We start from the raw sequence: 20,280 nt of genomic DNA, 5'->3' as shown, positions 1-20,280 counted from the left end.
AGATAACACAAGATAATACAATTGTACAAATATTTTTGAAACTAATATTTATTAAATCTTCATAACTTTAAAATACAAAATACATCATATTAAGCACAATGCCATGTGTGTATAATCATATATACACAAACAACACATAACACAACACAGCACATGACACATTACAATACAATAAAGCATATCACATCACATCACATAATACAACACAACATAAATAAATATAAAAATTTAGTCTCTTATTTGTATAAATTTTAAATATTATTTTTTTATTAGATAACAAAATTTTAAATATGGAAGTTAATCTTGAATTTTAAGTGTAGTTTATTGGATTAAAAAAAAAACCCTTGTATGCTTTTTGTCATATACACACAAACATATAATACATCACAACACAACATAAATAAATATATAAATTTTGAAGCCTTGTTAATTTTTAAATAAATCTGTAAATTTAAAGCGGTATTAAGTTTCTTTAATTTTTAAATTTTTAATTATATTTTTTATAAATCAACATTATTTTGTAAAGTGTGGTTTCTGGATATAAAAACAATGAGATGTGATGAATCAAAGTTTTGCAATGAGATGTAATGAATCAAAGTTTTGAATACAAAATGTGAGTTGAAATCTTTAGTTTTTAAATCACAAATTTAAAATAAAACTAGTTTTATATTTTAAACAAACAGAAAATCAAATATCATTACTATGTCACTCACTTACATACATCCAACTTTTATTATTAAAATATTATTTGGAAAATTAAAATAAATAAAATTAAAACACTAAAAAAAATAGAAAATCAAATATCATTACTATGTCACTTACATACATCCAACTTTTATTATTAAAATATTATTTGGAAAATTAAAATAAATAAAATTAAAACACTAAAAAAAATGCTTAAAGGCTCTCACTTCCCACCTCCCACATTTTGGCAATAGTGTGATGATATACATATTAAAAATTTTTATATTTCAATTATTGCTATAAAAAATACTAGGAGATTGAAAAGTGCAATTTTAAAATATAAAGTTAAAAGCTACGTGTTTATAAAAATACAAATTTATGAACTATATGAGATCACACAAATTCAAATATACAATTTTAAAATGTAAAGTTGAAAATTATATATGAGTTTATAAAAATACAAATTTATGAAGAATTAATCATTTGTAACTATACGAGATCACACAAATTTATGCACATGAGATAACACAAGATAATACAATTGTACAAATATTTTTGAAACTAATATTTATTAAATCTTCATAACTTTAAAATACAAAATACATCATATTAATACACAAACAACACATAACACAACACAACACAATTACAATACAATATAATATAAATAAATATACAAATTTAGTCTTTTATTTGTATAAATTTTAAATATTATTTTTTATTAGATAACAAGATTTTAAATATGTAAGTTTCTCTTAAACCAAAATATTTAAATGTAGTTTATTTTTATGAAAAAATTGTGAATGTGAAAAAATGTGAGAATGTAATTTTATGAGTTCAATTTTACTAAATCATACAAATTTATGAAGAATTAAGTATTTGAAAGAATTGTGAATATGAAAAAAATGTGAGAATGTAATTTTATGAGTTCAATTTAACTAAATCACACAAATTTAAATGTACAATTTGAAAATGTAAAGTTGAAAACTATGTGTTTATAAAAATACAAATTTATAAAGAATTAATTATTTGTAATTATATGAGATCACTCAAATTTCAATGTACAATTTTAAAATGTAAAGTTGAAACCCATACATGTGTTTATAAAAAATACAAATTTATGCATATATGGCATAACACAAAATATTTTTGGAACTAATATTTATTAAATATTCATAACTTTAAAATACAAAATACAACATATTAAGCATAATGTCATGTGTGTATAATCATATATAAGTTTGAAAGAATTGTGAATATGAAAAAAATGTGAGAATGTAATTTTATGAGTTCAATTTAACTAAATCACACAAATTTAAATGTACAATTTGAAAATGTAAAGTTGAAAACTATGTGTTTATAAAAATAAAAATTTATAAAGAATTAATTATTTGTAATTATATGAGATCACTCAAATTTCAATGTACAATTTTAAAATGTGAAGTTGAAACCCATACATGTGTTTATAAAAAATACAAATTTATGCATATATGGGATAACACAAAATATTTTTGGAACTAATATTTATTAAATATTCATAACTTTAAAATACAAAATACAACATATTAAGCATAATGTCATGTGTGTATAATCATATATACACAAACAACACATAACACAACACAACACAACACAACACATCACATCACATCACATCACATCATACAACACAACATAAATAATATAAAAATTTAGTCTCTTATTTGTATAAATTTTAAATATTATTTTTTATTAGACAACAAAATTTTAATATGGAAGTTGATCTTGAATCAGAATTTTTAAACAAATTTAAATGTACATTTTAAAATGTAAAGTTGAAAACTATATATGTGGATATAAAAATACAAATTTATGAAGAATTAATTATTTGTAACTATATGAGATCACACAAATTTCAATGTACAATTTTAAAATGTAAAGTTGAAAACCATATATGTGCTTATAAAAAATACAAATTTATGCATATGAGATAACACAAGATAATACAATTGTACAAATACTTTTGAAACTAATATTTATTAAATCTTCATAACTTTAAAATACAAAATACATCATATTAAGCACAATGTAGTGTGTATAATCAAATATAGACAAACAATACATAACACAACACAACACATCACATTACAATACAATACAACACAACATAAATAAATATAAAAATTTAGTCTCTTATTTGTATAAATTTTAAATATTATTTTTTATTAGATAACAAAATTTAAATATGGAAGTTGATCTTGAATCAGAATTTTTAAATGTAGTTTATTTTTATGAAAGAATTGTGAATGTGAAAAATGTGAGAACTTAATTTTATGAGTTCAATTTTACTAAATCATACACATTTATGAAGAATTAAGTATTTGTAACTATACTAGGATCACACAAATTTAAATGTACAATTTTAAAATGTGAAGTTGAAAACTTTATATGTGTTTATAAAAATACAAATTTATGAAGAATTAATTATTTGTAACTATATGAGATCGCACAAATTTCAATGTACAATTTTAAAATGTAAAGTTGAAAACCATATATGTGCTTATAAAAAATACAAATTTATGCATATGAGATAACACAAGATAATACAACTGTACAAATACTTTTGAAACTAATATTTATTAAATCTTCATAACTTTAAAATACAAAATACATCATATTAAGCAATGTCATGTGTGTATAATCATATATACACAAACACAACACATAACACAATACAACACAACACAACACATAACACAATACAATACAATACAACACAACACATAACACAATACAACACAACACAACACAAATAAATATAAAATAGTCTCAATATAAATTTTAAATATTAATTAGATAACAAAATTTTAAATATACAACTTGAATCAACACAAATAATATAAAAATTTAGTCTCTTATTTAATATAAATTTTAAATATTATTTTTTATTAGATAACAAAATTTTAAATATAGCAGTTTATCTTGAATCAACATTTTTAAATGTAGTTTATTTTTCTGAAAGAATTGTGAATGTTTACTAAATCATTTATGGTTGTCATATAAGGATATCAAGTGAAAGAATTGTGCAATATAATTTTGAGTTCATTTCTACTAAATTATATGTTTTCTTATATAGAGGTATCAAGTGAAATTTAAAGAATTGTAAACCTGAAACAAAATTAGAAATAATATAATTTTATGAGTTCAGTTTTTATTAAATCATTTGAGGTTATTACATGTAAGTGTCGTGCAAAAGCAATGTGAATGTGAATTTTACTAAATCATACACATTTATGAAGAATTAAGTATTTGTAACTATACTAGGATCACACAAATTTAAATGTACAATTTTAAAAAAATGTGAAGTTGAAAACTTTATATGTGTTTATAAAAATACAAATTTATGAAGAATTAATTATTTGTAACTATATGAGATTGCACAAATTTCAATGTACAATAATAAAATGTAAAGTTGAAAACCATATATGTGCTTATAAAAAATACAAATTTATGCATATGAGATAACACAAGATAATACAACTGTACAAATACTTTTGAAACTAATATTTATTAAATCTTCATAACTTTAAAATACAAAATACATCATATTAAGCAATGTCATGTGTGTATAATCATATATACACAAACACAACACATAACACAATACAACACAACACAACACATAACACAATACAATACAATACAACACAACACATAACACAATACAACACAACACAACACAAATAAATATAAAAATTTAGTCTCTTATTTAATATAAATTTTAAATATTATTTTTTATTAGATAACAAAATTTTAAATATAGCAGTTTATCTTGAATCAACATTTTTAAATGTAGTTTATTTTTCTGAAAGAATTGTGAATGTTTACTAAATCATTTATGGTTGTCATATAAGGATATCAAGTGAAAGAATTGTGCAATATAATTTTGAGTTCATTTCTACTAAATTATATGTTTTCTTATATAGAGGTATCAAGTGAAAGTGAAAGAATTGTAAACCTGAAACAAAATTAGAAATAATATAATTTTATGAGTTCAGTTTTTATTAAATCATTTGAGGTTATTATATGTAAGTGTCATGCAAAAGCAATGTGAATGTGAAAAAAAATGTGAATATGCTCAATAAAATTTAAAATATATGAAGTTTTATTTTTTTTTCATTTTAAAAATATTAATTAATTAAACAATTATAAACAAAACATCATTATATCACTGGAATAAATTATAAAATCAAACACATATTTTATTACAAAGAAAAAAAAAAGTTATAATTATAAATAAAACAAAAAAATTGGAAAAAAAATAAATAAATAAACAAAACTCCAGAAAGAGACTCCTCCAAGATAGCTTTGGCCAAAGCTATCTTGGAGGTTGTGAGAAGGGTCTAGCCCCTCTCAAAAAAAAAATCTGATTATATATTAAAGTATAGTTTGTGAGAGTACATCAAAAATCATAATACAATTTACAATTACACCTAATATGTGATTATTTGACAGAGTTTGAGCCTTTGTGAAGCACTTCCCATCTTGCTGCTGTGCCCGCTCTTCTTGTATTGATCTCTGTTTCATACCATCAGAAAATTAAAGTTTTAATAATATTTCTATTTTAAAATAATAAATAACAAAAACAATAAAAAAATAGTTTTCCACTCCCCTTAAATTGCAGGAAAAAAAATCTCACAAAATTGGGAGAAAATTTAATCTACCTTCTCATATATTGCTTTCTGTCACAACAGTCTGCATCTGTTTAACAAACTTGAAAAAAAACAATTAGTTAAATATTTTTCAACATCTATTTCAAAATAAATAAATATTATAAATAATAAAAATTAATCTATTATAAATATTATAATAATCTCACATGAAATTGGGAAGACAATTCCATCATCTTCTATGACTTTTGGTCAAAAGCCCTCACCCCATCCAATTGTTTAACACCTGTTTCATAAGAAGATGGTAAAACAAATTTTTGATTACAAATTTACTAAAAATAATAATAAAAACAAAAAACAATAATTAACTATCATTCCCAGTCAAATAACTATTATATATAATAAAAATTAATTCATTGTAAATTTCAGGTATGAAGTAAATAGTCATAAATTACAGAAACAATATCTAGGCTACCCTAAGGTAAACTAAATAGAAAACCTAAGCAACCCATCCCATCTCTTCTTCTTAAAGCATTTCAAGTTTCAAGAAAGACCTGTAAATGTAAATGTTGTAAATGTTATTATCATAGACCTGTAAATGTAAATGTTGTAAATGTTATTATCATTTTATTTTGTATCGAGGTATTGAAAGTGCTATCAAATGAAAATCCTTGCCTAATGATATTACTATCTTAAGAAATCATGACCAGAATTCCTGTCTACGGGAAAATCCAATTGGCTGAGAGTTCTTAATGAAGACCGAAACGAATCCCGTCGACATCAATGGAGGAAGCCACCGCCTAAAACCCTATTCGGGGGTTAATGTGGCCATTTAAGCGGTTTACACACCTCTGTATCTGGATAAAGATTCACTAATTCAAAACCAAGGTAAACAACAGAATCCACGCGAAGAGCATCTGGGTATATATAAAACGATCTAGATACGCACAATGAATTGGTTTTAAAAACATAAACTATCAAAAAGGTATTCCAGACTCTCCGACTGGGTATATATATCGATCTGGATAGGCATAATGAATTGGTTTTAAAAACATAAACTATCAAAAAGGTATTCCAGACTCTCCGATGAGAGGTCATCGCTCTCACAGAAGTCACTCAGGGAAGTAACTCTTCGAATCATTAGGGTAGTAACACATAAACTGATGGGACAGTGATCGAGGCCCCACATCGCAAGACATGCTGAAATCAGTCTCTCTTCGAATCATTAGGGTAGTAACACATAAACTGATGGGACAGTGATCGAGGCCCCACATCGCAAGACATGCTGAAATCAGTCTCTTTTTAATTAATAGCGATGTACATCCATTCAATTGACAACAATTGAATAGCGATGTACATCTGGTACATCAGGGTCCAATACTGTTTCTAAACCAACTGATACAGGTCATGAAGGGTTTCAACATCTGTGATGTGTTTCAATCGCTTTCCTCCATGACCATCCCACAAGCTATCAATGTCCAGAGGAGTTGCTTTATGCATGATGAATTTGCTTACATGAAAAGCAACCACATTCAAATATATACTCGTTTGATTTATACAGGATGAATATAGTGAATATGCATCAGAAGATATGTGCAATTTACCAACCACATTCAAAGATATACTCATTGTTGATTTATACAGGATGAATAGAGTGAATATGCAGATATACTGATTGTTGATTTATATAGGATGAATATAGTGAATATGCGTCAGAAGACATGTGCAATTTTTACCATGAAGAACAGGTGAAGTATATTTTTGGGTCCCTGGAACAGTAGAATGTTCGCCTTACATGTATCTTTAAGTTATAGATGACAGAGAAAGGGCAGTAAAAAAATTACTTGACATGGACATATATCATATAGTGCCTAGTAAAAAGCCCATTTGCCTATCCAGTAGTGTGACAGCTCAGTTTGGAGAGCATCAGACTGAAGATCTGAAGAATCCAAGGAATTACTATGACAAAAAAAAGAGTTCATTTTACATGGCAAACTGTAACACTCAAGCAGGCATCTGTCAAATACTTTTAACAGAAGGTGAAGTGGAATGACTTCATTAGTAACTAACGTTTCTTTACAATTGATTCTGTGTATTTCCATTTATCCCATCATCGTTGTGGCAAAGGACACAAGATATTTAGAATGAAAAACTGTTAGTTTTGCTTCCTATCCAATTGTGATAAAAGAACCTGAAGCCTGACAATTTTCTGTCATCCAGGGCTGGTTCCGTTTCATCACTCACAGAACTCACTCAGTGAAGTAACTCTTTACATATGGTGCAACAATTGACCTATTTTTATTTGATCAGGATCCAATACTTTTTCTAAACTAACCGATACTGGCCATGACGGGTTTCAACAACTGTGATGATGGGTCTCAATTTCTTTCCTCCGTGACCATCCCACAAGCTATCAAAGTCCAAAGGAGTTGATGAATTTGCTTATATGAAAAGCAAACACATTCAAATATATACTCATTGTTCATTTATAAAGGATGAATACGATGAATATGCATCAGAAGACGTGCAATTGGTATTACCAACCACATTCAAAGATATACTCATTGTTGAACTATACAGGATGAATAAAGTGAATATGCATCAGAGGAGATGTGCTATTGGTATTACCAACCACATTCAAAGATATACTCATTGTTGAACTATACAGGATGAATAAAGTGAATATGCATCAGAGGAGATGTGCTATTTACCATGAAGAACAGTAGAAATATATTTTTGGGTCCCTGGAACAGTAGAATGTTCACCCTACATGTATCTTAAGTTAAAGATGACAGAGAAAGAGCAGTAAAAGAATTATTGGACATGCACCATATAGTGCCTAGTAAAATCCCCCCTTAGTGTGATAGCTCAGTTTGGAGAGCATCAGACTGAAGATCTGAATAATCAAAGGAATTACTATGACCAAAAAAAGGCCCATTCTACACGGCAAACTCTAACACTCAAGCAGGCATTAACAGAAGGTGAAGCTAAATGACTTCATTAGTAACTCAAGTTTATCTACAATTGATTCTCTGTGTGGATTTCCACTTATCCCAACATCATTGTGACAAAGGACACAAGATATTTAGAATGAAAAACTGTTAGTTTTGCTTCCTATTAAATTGTGATGAAGGTCCCTGAAGCCTGACAATTTTCTGTCATCCAGGGCTGGTTCGGTTTCACTCCTTATTTCCTGAATTTTACTCCTTACTTGACTGGCCAACTCCCAAGAATGTGACTCACTTGAGAGAACTTAATAGAATATGCAATTTATACTGTCAAGGGTTTTGGAAGCATCATAGCACACCTCACTGACCAATAAGTATCTCAATTAATGGATGGCCGCTGCAAAGGGACTACCGTTTTATCAATGCAAACTGTAACACTCAAGCAAGCATCTTTCAAATACTTGTAACAAAAGGTGAAAACGAATGACTTCATTAGTAACTTAAGTTCGTCTAAAATTGATTCTCCCAAAATATTTCCATTTATCCCAACATTATTGTGGCAAGAGACGCAAGATACTTAGAAAAGAAAACCATTAGCTTTGCTTCCTATCAAATTATGATTAAGGAACCTGAAGCCTGACAATTTTCTCAACCATCCAGAGCGGGCTCTGTTTCACTCCTTATTTCTTGAATTTCACTCCTTCCTTGACTGGCCAACTTCCAAGAATGTGACTCAGTTGAGAGAACTTTACAGAATATGCAATTTATATAGCATTGAGCTTTTTGGCTACACCCACGGAGATGAGACTGTTGATTTGACGCGGGTCTTTAATCCAGATGGAGACAAACCTGTTCACATGTATAAGAACTCCAATCCGGTCGGTGGAGTACCCCTGCCCTAGTACATATCATGTGTGTTACTTAATTCTATCTCTGTCTAGTTCATAGCTCTCAGTTTCATCTAGGTTTTAGCACTCAAATTTGAATTACAGTTTAGTGAGGTTCACAGTTACAGATTTCTTCTCCAGATCTAGTTCACAGCTCTCAGTTTCATCTAGGTTTTAGCACTCAAATTTGAATTACAGTTCATTGAGGTTCACAGTTATAGATTTCTTCTCCAAATCTGGTTTATTTTGTTAAGGCTAGTATGTGTCCAAGAAGAAAGAGGGGCTATATATATAGAAGACATAGTACATATGATGTTATGTTACTTAATTCTATCTCTGTCTAGTTCACAGCTCTCAGTTTTTTCATCTAGGTTTTAGTACTCAAATTTGAATTACAGTTCATCGAGGTTCACAGTTACAGATTTCTTCTCCAGATCTAGTTTATGTAAGGCGAAATTATTGAAGTAATAGAAAGTGGCAAGTTAGGTCTTCATTCTCAGTGATTGTGTTTTGGCTTCAAAGTTCTGAATTTACTTGACATCTTGTGTTAATGTGGTTTAAGTTTTAACCAATGTCCATTTAATTGGAATAATTGTCCTGCCTTTAAAATTTCATTTTTGTGGATGCCAAAATGGTCACTGATTTTGTCGAGGGTTTTGGAAGCATCATGGCACACCTCACTGATTTTACCAACAAGGATCAACTTAAATGGGTGGACCCTTCAAAGGGGCTACCTTCTTATCTATGCAAACTGCAACACTCAAGCAGGCATCTATCAAATACTTGTAACAGAAAGTGAAACTGAATGACTTCATTAGTAACTTAAGTTCGTCTACAATTGATTCTCTCAGTATCTTTCCATTTATCCCAACCTTGTGAAAATAGCTAGTTATGCTTCCTATCAAATTGTGATCAAGGAATCTGAAGCCTGACAATTTTCTCAATCATCCAGGGCTTGCTCTGATTCACTCTTTATTTCAAAGAATGTGACTCAGTTGAGAGAACTTAATAGAATATGCAATCTATATAGGAAGTTTGTCAAGGGTTTTAGAAGCATCATGGCCCACCTCACTGATCTTACCAATAAGAATAGATTTAAATGTATGCAGGCTGCAAAGGGGCTACCTTCTTGTCTATGCAAACTATAACACTCAAGCAGTCATCTATCAAATACTTGTAACAGAAAATGAAACTGAATGACTTCATTAGTAACTTAGGTTTGTCTACAATTGATTTTCTCAGTATGTTTCCACTTAACACAACATTATTGTGGCAAAGGACACAAGATACTTAAAATGAAAAACCTGTTAGTTTTGCTTCCTATAAAATTGTGACCAATGAATCTGAAGCCTAACAAGTTTTTCAATCATCCAGGGCTGGCTTTGTTTCACTCTTTATTTCTTAAATTTCACTCCTTAATCCTTGACTAGCCAACTCCCAGGAATGTGACTAGGTTGAGAGAACTTAACAGAATATGCAATTTATATAGGGAGTCTGTCAAGGGTTTTGGAAGCATCATGGGCACACCTAACCAATCTTACCAATAAGGATCGATTCAAATAGATGGAGGCTGCAGAAGGTCTCCCTTCTTATCTATGCAAACTATAACACTCATTCAGGCATCTATCAAATACGTGTAACAGAAAACAAAACTGAATGACTTCATTAGTAACTTAAGTTTGTCTACAATTGATTTTCTCAGTATATTTCCACTTAACACAACATTATTGTGGCGAAGGACACAAGATACTTAAAATGAAAAACAGTTAGTTTTGCTTCCTATAAAATTGTGACCAATGAACCTGAAGCCTAACAATTTTTTGTTTCACTCTTTATTTCTTAAATTTCACTCCTTAATCCTTGACTAGCCAACTCCCAGGAATGTGACTCGGTTGAGAGAAATTAACAGAATATGTGATTTATGTAGGGAGTCTTGTCAAGGGTTTTGGAAGCATCATGGCACACCTAACCAATCTTACCAATAAGGATGGATTCAAATGGATGGAGGCTGCAGAAGGGGTCCCTTCTTATCTATGCAAACTGTAACACTCAAGCTGGCATCTGTTAAATACTTGTACACAAGGTGAAACTATATAGCTTCATTGCTAACTTATTTTTTTCTAAATTAATTCTCAGTGTATTTCCATTTATCCCAGCATCATTGTGGCAAAGAACACAAAATATTTAGAATGAAAATCATTTAGTTTTGCTTCCTATCAAATGGTGATCAAAGAAGCTGAGGCCTGACAATTTTCTCAATCATCCAGGGCTGGCTCTGTTTCACTCTTTATTTTTTGAATTTCACTCTTTGTTTCTTGAGTGGCCAACTCCCAAGAATGTGGCTCAGTTGAGAGAACTTGATAGAATATGCAATTTATATAGGAAGTTCTGTCAAGGGCTTTGGAAGCATCATGACAAACCTCACTGATCTTACCAATAAGAATCAATTTAAATGGATGGGGACTGTAGAGGGGGCTACTGACGCATGAAAAAGGCCCAGCCCTGTATTTGCACTTCCAAATTTCTCAGACTTTTTAAGTGAAATATGATGCTTTGAGCACTGACATGAACACTATGGTCATGCAAATCAGCAGCCTATAGCTTTTCAAAGTAGAAATTGACTGACAAGGAGCAGTTGTTATGCATCTATGATAAGGAAATGTTGACCCTTATGAATGTTATAGTAAAATTCAAGCCATATTTATTGCGACAACGCCTCAAAATCCAAATGGAGCATGAAACTTTGGAGTATTCATTTTCCTAGTGGAATTTTGGTGAAGTTGGAAAGTCAACTACAAGGTTTTTACTTTGAAATTCAATATAAGTGCATAAATAATGCTTCAGCTGATTTCTTAGCTATGTTATCTGAGCTATGTGCCATATCTAAGGTAGAACTGGGCCGCAAAAAAAATTATTAGCTGAATATGCAAAAGATGAGAGGGTTGTTTATTTGCTACAAAACTAGAAAAGGAACCAAGACTAGGGCAATGGGTAAACATTTTCAGGCAATCTGATTTTTTAATAAGAATTGCACATATCTAATACCGAAATCTATATTTTTAAGAAGGCAGTGAATTGGGTCTGTTATGGGTTAACAGCGATGTGTCAACCCACCATTCCTAATTATTGGGTGCATGGTAGGTGATCATCTCAATAAAAATCTTCTCACCATTGGCATCCAACTAACAAGAATGCCAGGTTCATCTGAATGTGCCTGATGCTCTTGCACCCTTTCCTCCCCAATCCAGAATACCCCTCTTGATCATAGCTTCATGGGTTGATCATTTTCATTGCCATTCTACTTTCTACACTTATTTCTCTTAGTTGAAGGGAGAACTCCAACAGAAGGGACAAAAAGTAGAAAACTAACCCCAACAGCTTGGTTTGATGGCTCATAATACTAACTCACGATACCTCATAAGATAGGCTAAAGGAAAAAAAGGTTCAAAATGGTGAGTTACAACTAATTACTGGGTTGCATCATCCACCTAAATCCATGCTCATTTCTGGCTCTACCTTACTGGTCGACTTTTGACACCTTTAAGATCCCTTACTGGTTCATTCATGAAGTAGCCTTAAAGATACATTTTAGATGAATTAAATTTCTACCTTACCCATTGATTTCTGACACCTTTAAGGTCCCTTACTGGCTCATTCCTGAAGCAAGTTTAAGGATACATTTTAAAACAATTAAAAAAAGTTAAAAGACTAACGGTATCTAACTGAATGCACCCTATATACATTAGGCTCCTATATTATAACTGTGAACAGATTGAAGGGACTCTTTGTCTTACCTATATACATATGTTATATGTTAAAGACTCCTATGTTACTTTATGGTCACAAAATTTTAAATAGTGGAATTAAAATGTTCAAAGAGTGCAAACCTTTTTACATTCTCTCCACTTTAGCAAGAGATGGACTGAGAGGTATCTACCATGGTTGGATATTATAGGAGGAGGTAAAAAGACTATGTAGGGGGATTCTTTTTGGTAAACTCTTTCATGCACTAACCTTTTACCTTTTAGGAGTGTTAAGTCCTTAAGTTACCCATTCTCAGCAAACTCATTAATGGATAACCAGGCACTTCCTTATGGGTAAACCCTCACATTGCTCTAAGCAAAAATAGATTGATGGAATTTGTTATGGGTATAAGATATATGAATGGAATTGGATAATTAAAAATGAACTGGTAAATCTTATAATATTGTTGAATGGAGAGAAATGGATTGTTGTTTGGGAGTTGTTTAATTTTACAAATATTTTCTTATGTTTGGGAGATAAGTAATTGCTTTGGCTCGACTGTTTCTGTCCCTAAAGGAAGATTATCAATCGATAAAAGATACTCCATTCTTACTCTCCAATTTTAGCAGTCACTGACATAAATAAACACACTAGAAACACAAGGAGTTGGGTTCCGTCCATATAAGATCAATATGCAAAGGAATGCAATGCTTAAAGACTAGGGTAGTACTCTCTTAAATTGAAAAATATAAAAGGCATTTTTATGGGCCTTGGCTACAAAAATGTTCACAGCATACTTAATATGAAGGAAAATGTAGGAACTATATTTCTTTTTCCAAACCATAACTTAGGTATTGATTTTGGACAAAGATAGCTGAATCTGCTTCGAGTTAATGTTCTGTAAAATAAAAGGAATGAGCTTACCCTGAACTCCTCATTAGAAAAAATCGCATACTTAGGATTTGCTTAGAGTAAGACTAAACAGAGGTGCTAACCCCTGCCAAGTATTTGAACCTTCTTTCCTTATCTAGGTTAGGTCACCCCCTAGCACACCTATTGTTAGTTCATCCCATGCTACTTGCTTACACTTAGATAGGTAAGGACACATTTGAGAAACCATAATTTTCTAAATAGGTCTTGATTCAAAGTGTTTGCTTACATAATGGGGTCTTGCTGAATCCAAATGTCTTCCTACAAGTCTTGCTTCAATGTGCTTTTGCATAGGTGGTGTGTTTCCATCTAATGCAAGTGTGACCTGGCAGGTCTCATTCCATCCATCTTAGATGGCATACCAGCACTTTTTCTCCCGGACTAGTAAGTCTATCCATGATCCCTAAAGCCACTTTGTTCAAGCTGGTTAAGAAAAATAACAAATGGAGATTGATGAATATGATTGTTGTGGGTCATTGATTGGTTAATAATCTCACCCCAAATGTGTGTTACTTTATAAGTTCAAGATGGCATGGATTGTGGGTTCCTCAGCTAAATAGGGAACCTCCAATGACCAAATTCTATATGCAAAATGTCGGAGATAAAAGAATTATAATAGAACTGGAATAAAATTTAACTCAAGTATTGAACTTCTACAAATAGTAACTAAAAAGAAAATTCTGGAAACCCAAAATTTTCTTTAGGTTTCAGCATTAGAAGGTTTATCCTAGCACGAATTGACTGTTATAGGTCACTGAATGGTTAATGATCTCACCCCAAACCATGTTAGTTTATAAGCCAAACATGGCTTGGACTGTGGGTCACTAGCTTAAATAAAAAACATCCAATAACCAAAATCTGTTTGCAACATGCAGTGAGGAAAATTATAATAAAATTGAAATAAAATTTTACCCACATATTAAACATTGCAAACAGTTCCTAAAAGAAAATTTCTAGAAACCCCAAATTCTTCTTCAAATTTATGCATCAGAGGGCCTTCTGATAGCACTACTCAACATCAATATATTGAACTTTGACAAACAATACTCAAGAATAAAACCCTATGACAACTAGTACAAAACATAAAATCTGTGGATAAAAAAACATTCACTGACCAAAATTTATTTGCAACATGCAGGGAGGAAAATAATTATAATAAAATTGAAATTAAATTTTACTCACATATTAAACATATGTTAACAATTCCTAAAAGAAAAATTCTAGAAATCCCAAATTCTTCTTCAGATTTAAGCACCAGAGGGTTTTATATTGAAATTTGATAAACAATACTCAAGAATAAAACCCTATGATAACCATTACAGAAAATAAAATCTAAAGACATTGAATAACCCAAAAAAAAATCGAAGACTACGAAATTTCTCCACACCAGTATGTATCTAAACAGTAAACTGAATAATTACATCTTTCCCTCATTAAAAATTGTTTAGATATTAACAGAAACCAAAAGTTAATGCTCACCTTCAATCTAAAAATACACAGCATGTGTGTTTTCCACCACTATTAACTCGTGCTCTAATTCTCCCTTCATGGTATAGTTTTTCCATACTCTGCACAGTAAGAGGAAACTCCACAAGTTAACCCAAAAAAAAACAGGATAAAATGTTCTACAAAGTAATCTATCCATGAGCTACATTGTGATTTAAAAATTCAGATAATGAACTATTACCTGAAGGAAGAACCCTTACATGCACAGTGTGTTTGTATCTAAACCCTAAGCTTGCTAAGTAAGCCTACCCTACCCTCATTAAAAATCAATTAGATATGAGAGAACAAAAGTTAATGCCTACCTGCAATCTAAAAAATACACAGCATGTGGTGGTGGTATAATTCTTCCTTCTTGATCATATAATTCTACCTTCCTCTGCACTTGAAGAGGAAACAGGACAAGTTAATAAAAAAAAAAGCAACAAGATAAAATGTTCTACAAACAGTTTCTAAAAGAAGAATTCTAGAAACCCCAAATTCTTCTTTAGATTTAAGCATCAGAGGGTTTTATGCTGCACTACTCAGCATCAATATATTGAACTTTGACAAATAATACTCAATAATGAAACCCTACTATAACCAGTACAAAAAATAAAATTCAGAGACATTGAATAACCCATGAAAGATTATGAAAATTTTCTCAACCCTTGCATGCATGGTGCATATGCAAGTAAACCCTAATCGTATTAAGTACACCTAACTTTCCTCATTAAAATTTAATTAAAAATTAATTAGATAAGAGAGAAACCAAAAGTTAATGCTCACCTGCAATCTAGAAAATACACAGCATCTGTGTTTTCCACCACTATTAACTGGTGGTATAATTCTTCCTTCCTGGTAGTATAGTTCTTCCTTCCTCTGCACTTGAAAAGGGAACTGGGACAATTAACCCACCAAACAAAAATTATTTAAAAAAAACAAACAAACAGGATAAAATGTTCTGCAAAATACCCATATATATTCAGTAGACAATGACATACAATAGATAGTGATTTAAAAATTCAATACATAGTGATTTAAAAATTCAGATAATAACCTATTACCATCAAAACTTTTATATAACAAATAAAATAATATATACCTTCTCAATTTTCACCATTAAATCAGTCATCCCGTCTTATATTCTTGGCAGCCTCACTCTCCCAATCAACCCTCTTAATCCCCAACCAACCAATTCACCTCTCAAGCCAGAACGCAGAACCAAATAAGCAGCAAACAACCCAATCTAGAGGAACAAAAGATTTTCAAAACAAAAACAAAATAAATAAATAAAAAACTAAAATGCATAGGCAAAATTCAAAGTATAAACAAATAAGCATGGCCATGCTCAAAAAGAAAAGAAAACACAGTATTAAAATCCAAATTCTAAAACACAAAATTCTACTCTACTACCTAATTTCTTCAACCTTTCTCCAACAAACCCAAAATCTGTTCCACTCTGCTAGCTAATTTCTTCAACCTTTCTCCAACAAACCCAAAATCTGTTCCACTCTGCTAGCTAATTTCTTCAACCCTTCTCCAACAAACCCAAAATATGTTCTACTCTATCTACGACCTAATTTCCTCAGCCCTTCTCCAATCTCCTTCTCCACTTAGCAGCCAATCGAAACGCAGATACTCTACACCATCTCCCAGCCATGAAACGTAGCTTGCCCACCAACTCCCAGCCATGAAAGCCGATACTGGCCACTCTTCTTCCTGTATCTGTCGGCCAAGCTTGCTAGTGCGATTTCCCTTTCTTTTGCCGTCTAAATGTAATAATGATATATCGGATTTGAAATGCATTCTTGTTTTTCCCTTTCAAATCCGCCAGCTGCGCACAGAGCCCAATGTAGCCGTAGAGATTATTAACCGCTGCGCACGGAGCCCAATGTAGCCGTAGAGTATTAAATTTTGAAATCGGCATACAAGCTAATATGGTCGAGTAAATGACGTGGAATATGATCAAGTAAGTTACGAGTTGCTTCCTGCATCGAATTGTATGCGAGCAAGTGACGTGGATTTGGAAAGACAGTTTTATTTTGATTTGAAAGTGACGTGGATTTGAAAGACATAGTTAAACATAATTTCAAGTTGGGTCTTTAAAAATGACGTCACCTCTTTAAAAAAAAAATTAAAATGCCACCTGTTTCAAGTTCGGTCTTTAAAATTAAAAAAATGACCCGTTACGTATTTTTAAAAAAGATCGTTTATAACACAGTTTTATTACGAGAAACCGTAACGATGAATCACTAATTAAAATATATATTTTTTATAATTGTATTAAAAATGTGATATCAATTTTAAAAGAAAAAATAGTTAAAATATTATATTTTATAATATTAATTAAAAAAACACTGTCATTATCGAAATAAAATATATTATAGATATAAATAAATTAGATTGATATGAAAATATATTATAGATATAAATAAATTATATTTTAAGATGAGAGAATTATTTTAAAATAGAGAATTGAGGAAGAAAATTTGTATGAAGAATTATTAGTGATTAAAACTTCTATGCACATGCATGCTCCTAAATACATGTGCATTTTTAAGTATCTACATACTTGTAAGTTTGTGTGCTCATTTGTAGTTTATTTGGAAAATAGCTCATGGCCAATTCCATTTTACCTAATCACTTGACACATTTTGTAAGTTGTTTAAAGTGATTCCACAAGGTATTGTAGGATTGTTTGAGTGTTTTGAATGCCTCAAATCTTTCTTTAGTACCTAAGGCATGATCTTCTTCCATGAAATATTTCCAAGACCCTTGTGCACATACTTATTATTAAAAACCACCTAGTAGAAACAATGCATAGGTGTGTCCTACCAGCCAAAAAGTCTTCGAGATCCAAAAAATAGGTGTGAAATAAATCAACAAAAAATCCTAAAAGCTAGGCATTCGAAATTGTGTATAAATTCTCCATTTTTATGCATAAAAGGGGGCTAAAACTGCCCTAAATACGGTGCCCTTGTCCAACAAACATTATAGGATAAAAATGCCCCAACACTCAATAGGTTAAGGACAATCCTCAGTTGTAAATTTTGATACCTGAAAGAACAACCAAGTGGAAATAATAAAACTTGCACCAAGGAGAAAGATAACATCTTTGTGGCACTGCTCTCCTCAAATGGAAACAATGTGCTAGAATAAGTGCATTGGAGAGAGAAATTAGCCTAAAAATTCTTCAAGTTGGGGTTTCATTTCACATGTGAGGTTTGCAAATTCTACAAAACCAACATGAAATTCGTAGAAACATTCCTAACCAACAGTGAAGAAGGTCAAGGAGGATCACATTGGTTCTCATGTCATGTTGAGATCATGAGAGATAGGTGAGGATTGAATGGTGTTGAAGAATGTAACTAGTGTTGGTCTTCATAATTGTACTTGAGTCATGATGTAATATATTTGTCAAAAGAAAGAAAAAGGAAATTTGTTTGTAAAATAAAAATCATTTATTAACATTGGTTTCATGCTTTATTTATTTATTTTTAGGTCAAAGCCTCAATTGTAGGCTTCTAGGGTTTATGTCAAGGGTCGTAGTTCTTGTCATCATGTAATAGACCCTTCTTAGGCTTTATCTATCAAGAAAGAAAAATATTTTGATGTAAAATGAGTCAATTAGGCCTCCTCCACAAAGTCGGCCTAATTGGGAACCAACAACCACTATATATAGGTAGCAACTCGACCTCATTTGGAGCACACAAATAAACAAGTTCAATCTACGGTTGTTGGAGAAGAAAAAGAAGAGTGAAATGCCTAAGGAGAAGTAGAAAACCCTAGAGAAGGAGAAGGAGACGTTTGTCAAGCAAGAAGAAGCCAAATTTCTCTCTTTTCTGCCACACGTGCAAGTTTCTAGGTTGATGCAAGAGGGACGAAATTTCAATCTGCAGTAGGGTCGAAATTCTGGAAGTTGGAGGGACAAAATTCTAAGTTGAAGTTGTTTGACTAAGGTTAACTATTGAATATTGTCTAATCATCTTTAAAGGCTGACTTGGTGGAGTGAGGAGAGTCTTTTGGTCTGGTCTAAGGTCATGGATTGTCTCAAGTTTCATTTAAATCTACTAGTGGAAGATTTTGACTTGGTTTTCCCCTTCATAAGGGGTTTTAGCCCTGGTTGAGTGCTTATATCTTGTGTCGTTGATCTTCATGTTTTTATTTAATGATTGCTTGATGAGAAGAGGATAAAAGAAGAGCATAAAGAAAGTTAATAAGAATACAAGAATATCACAAGTAATTGTCAAAACAAGAGAATGTTTCTGCCTTTTTGATTTTATAACATGGTATGAGAGCTACAGTGAAATAAGAGAAGGAAAAAGGCAGCTTGAAAATCTATTGAAGGAAGGATTAAGAAAAAGGCTTTCAAGGAAGAAAGTATTTCAAATTAAGGAAGACATTATAAAGTTTATGGCAACCTCAATGAAGACAGAAAATAAGCTAGAAGGAGACTCCAACTATAGAGCATGGAAGAGGAGGTTAGATCTCATCCTTACTTAGCACAAAGTATTGGATTTTGTTAATGGAAAAGTTGAGAAACCGGCAGATAATGCAGGAAAGGAAAAGCGCAGGGAAACTAACATCTTGTCCATGAACCTAAATTGTAAATGGAGTGAAGGACAATATAATCCCCTACATATACAACATAAATACCGCATAAAGGATGTATGGAACTCTCTCCAAACTATTTACCATCAAGAACATTGGTCAAATAACTAGTCTCAAGAATGAACTAAGAAGAATAAAGACGACGAAAGATGACACTATATCTTCCTATTTTTTGAGGATCTCTCGAATAAGAGATGAACTCCAAGCCATTGATGAAGTTGTACCAAAGAAAGAACTTGTGATTATTGCACTATTAGGTTTACCAAAATCATGGAGCTCTTTTGCATCAGGTATTAGCAGTGGAAAATACATGCCATCCTTTGAACAAATGTGGAATGTATG

General features: G+C 31.1%; 1 long non-coding RNA gene across 11 annotated transcripts; it reads right to left on the bottom strand.

Annotated features, from left to right (window-relative positions):
* Window positions 1–5,069: 5,069 nt before the first annotated feature.
* Window positions 5,070–17,259, bottom strand: LOC149246952 (uncharacterized). 11 transcript variants are annotated; one of them, XR_016266573.1, is made up of 8 exons: window positions 16,741–17,255; window positions 16,430–16,573; window positions 16,114–16,224; window positions 15,651–15,724; window positions 15,322–15,410; window positions 5,543–5,619; window positions 5,388–5,436; window positions 5,070–5,241 (listed from the first exon to the last, which is right to left on the bottom strand). It is a non-coding gene; the product is annotated as an uncharacterized LOC149246952 (long non-coding RNA). The 11 variants fall into 11 exon arrangements; XR_016266574.1 differs by having other exon boundaries at window positions 16,430–16,527; XR_016266576.1 differs by having other exon boundaries at window positions 16,430–16,807; window positions 16,861–17,255.
* Window positions 17,260–20,280: the final 3,021 nt, after the last annotated feature.

The sequence above is a fragment of the Pinus tabuliformis genome, chromosome 7, assembly GCF_031772625.1.
Source record: "Pinus tabuliformis cultivar Carrire ecotype Pingquan chromosome 7, CPIR1, whole genome shotgun sequence".
Classification (NCBI taxonomy): Eukaryota; Viridiplantae; Streptophyta; class Pinopsida; order Pinales; family Pinaceae; genus Pinus; species Pinus tabuliformis.
The sequence above is the reverse complement of the archived record's forward strand: the minus strand, read 5'-3'. Positions and strand labels throughout refer to the sequence as shown.